General features: G+C 40.1%; 1 pseudogene; it reads left to right on the top strand.

Moving 5' to 3' along the window:
• Positions 1-954: 954 nt before the first annotated feature.
• On the top strand, positions 955-2,723 carry LOC142353491 (U4/U6 small nuclear ribonucleoprotein Prp31 pseudogene; annotated as a pseudogene).
• The last annotated feature ends 126 nt before the right edge of the window (positions 2,724-2,849 follow it).

Below are 2,849 nucleotides of genomic sequence, written 5' to 3' on the forward strand. Positions count from 1 at the left end.
CAAAGAAATCCTGTCTAATGGCGATAATTCATATCCAATTGGCAATACAGTCAACGCTATCATTGAAAGTAATTACAATCCTGAATTGGAACCTGACTATGACAGCTCACATAGCTCAAGATAACTTGGTTGCGAGAATCGCAAGTACATCCAGCCAAATTGAAGCCCGATATAAAACACTCCTGATAGGTAATACTAATGTGAGGCTACTCATTGATTCAGGAAGTGTCTAGCATTTTGAACGAGTCATTAGCTACAGAAATAATCGAACCCCCCCCCCCCCCCCCGCATTTGATGTTCAAATTTGCTAATCTCACGCATTTGCTGTTCAAAAACATTGTCAAATCTAAATTTCAAGTTTTCAACCTAAACATCAGAGACAACGATAACCAATTAATTTTTAAGATATAGTCAACACTCAACTTAAAAAATTACTTAATACGGACTTATAGAAAAATTAAACAATTGTTCAGATCCATATTTTTTATATCCCGCAGTGTTGAGGAGGGGCATTTCCTAATTTAGTTTTTGATTTGAAAAAAAAAAATCAAATTGCTGAGCAGTTCTCCAAGAAACTCAGTGGTTCTAGGAATATGATTAACCGAAATTGCTGAGGAGACATACATTCATGCTAAGAAGAGCTATGCTTAATATGTTTTGCGCCACCTCATCAACCTTCCCAACGCGTCGTTTGAAAATTCGTCCCGTGTTAATCGTTTATGCTGGTTTACTTGTTTATTTTTGTTTTAAAGTTTGAACTCGTTTTTTCCAATCACATTCAATTTGTATTATAGCCCCCGTCACATTATAGCCGGACAATAAATCAAAACCAAAAAATTGCGGCAGCAAAATCTAAAACAATATTCATAATCAAAGGGCTATAATGGGAGAGATCCTTAAATTCAGATGGTTCGTTTGTCCTGGCTTTTGATTCAGAAATTATTTGCATTTTTCAGGTTAACTGTAGCTCACTCAGATAGAAAGTGTGGGAGACCAATCGACCTGAAAAGAGCTGTACGTAAAAGAGTTTAATAATTTTAATGTTATAACCTTCTTGTATAAGGTTTTTTGTACTTAATTCTATCATGTCTCTGGCAGATGAACTGCTGGCTGATTTGGAGGAAGCTGTTGGCGAGGAAGATGAAGAACTTGTTGATGCATACAAAAATGCTGGCATGTCTAGCACCATGGATCACAGTGGGCTTGCTTCCGGCGGCGTGAAAGGCGAACCTAATGATCCTAAAACATCGCATGCGAACGCATCGGTGACTGAAATAGCTAAATTGCACGCTAGTGATGATCTAAAGACGCTTCTAAAATTAATTGAAAGTTACCAGACCGAGCCTAAAACAAGTAAAAGTAACATAATTGGCCCAGTCGAACAAGACCCGGAATATAAACTCATCGTGAGTGCCAACAACACAGTTCTGAAAATTGACAGCGAAATTTACTTGATTCATAAGTTCATCCGAGACCGATACTGTAAACGATTCCCAGAACTTGAATCGCTGGTTCCAATGGCTCAAGATTATATCAATACAGTGCTGATTTTACGAAATGATTTATCAAAAGCAAAAACTAGCGAGGAGTTGGCGCAAATTTTAAATCCGGCGTCAATTATGGTTGTCAGTGTCTCCGCTGCAACAACTACGGGAAAAGAACTCGAGGAAAATGTGGTCGAATCCGTCGTTGAAGCGTGTCAAATGGCCAAAGATTTGCTCGATGTTAAAGCTAAGATTCTTGCATACGTGGAGTCTCGAATGTCGCTTATTGCGCCTAATTTGTCAGCCATCGTTGGTGCGTCAATTGCAGCTAAGCTGATGGGTATTTCGGGTGGTTTAACCGGGTTGTCCAAAATGCCAGCTTGTAATATTCAGGTACTTGGTGCACAAAAGGCATCTATGTCTGGTTTCTCTTCTATCGCTGTCAATCCACATTGCGGGCTTGTTTTCCAAAGTGAAATTGTTCAGCAAACAGTGCCAGATTTGAAGCGAAAAGCTGCCAAACTGATAGCGGCGAAAGCATCCTTGGCCGCGCGTGTTGACAGCAATCATTCATGTGCAAGTGGCTCTATTGGTTTGCAATTCCGCGAAGAGATTTTGTCAAAACTGACAAAGCTCAATGAGCCGCCACCAGTTAAACAGGCTAAAGCATTACCAGCTCCAATTGATGCTCCGAGGAAACGAAGAGGTGGTCGACGATTCAGAAAAATGAAAGCTCGACTCGGTGAGACTGAGTTGAGAAAACAAGCTAACAGAATGAACTTTGGAGAAGTTGAAGACGACCTGGTCCAGGAGGATTTGGGATTCACTCTTGGAAACATCGGTAAAAGTAGTCAAACTGGCGGAATTCGGATGGCCCAAATTGATAAGAAAACGGAGGTGAAGTTATCGAAAAGCCTGCAGAGGAAATTGGCCAAAGATCAAGTGCACGGTGGTCGCACTACTGTAAGACAGCAGATCTCTGGAACTGCTTCGAGTGTGGCATTCACCCCACTTGAAGGATTGGAGATCAAGAATCCAAACGCCATGAATGAAGGTTCTTCAGGTTCAGCTAAGGATGACAAGTACTTTGCGGCGACGTCAGGATTTTTGAGTGTCAGGCCAGTTGTTCCGAAGTAGATGATTTTATATTACAAGGACTGATCAGACTAAGTTGTTTAGTTTTAGTGATAAGTGGTAAACAGGGATCGACTTTTTTGAATTAATTTTTTGTTCTTTTAACTTTTCAGTTTTTTTAAATAAAAACAGCAGCTACGTGATTAATTGTTGTGCATTTAGCGTATCATTGTATTGAAAAGGTAGAAACAATGCCTCGAATACACTCCGTTTAGAGCGAAATGAGACTTC

The sequence above is a fragment of the Convolutriloba macropyga genome, chromosome 14, assembly GCF_964194025.1.
Source record: "Convolutriloba macropyga chromosome 14, txConMacr16.3, whole genome shotgun sequence".
NCBI classification, from domain to species: Eukaryota; Metazoa; Xenacoelomorpha; order Acoela; family Convolutidae; genus Convolutriloba; species Convolutriloba macropyga.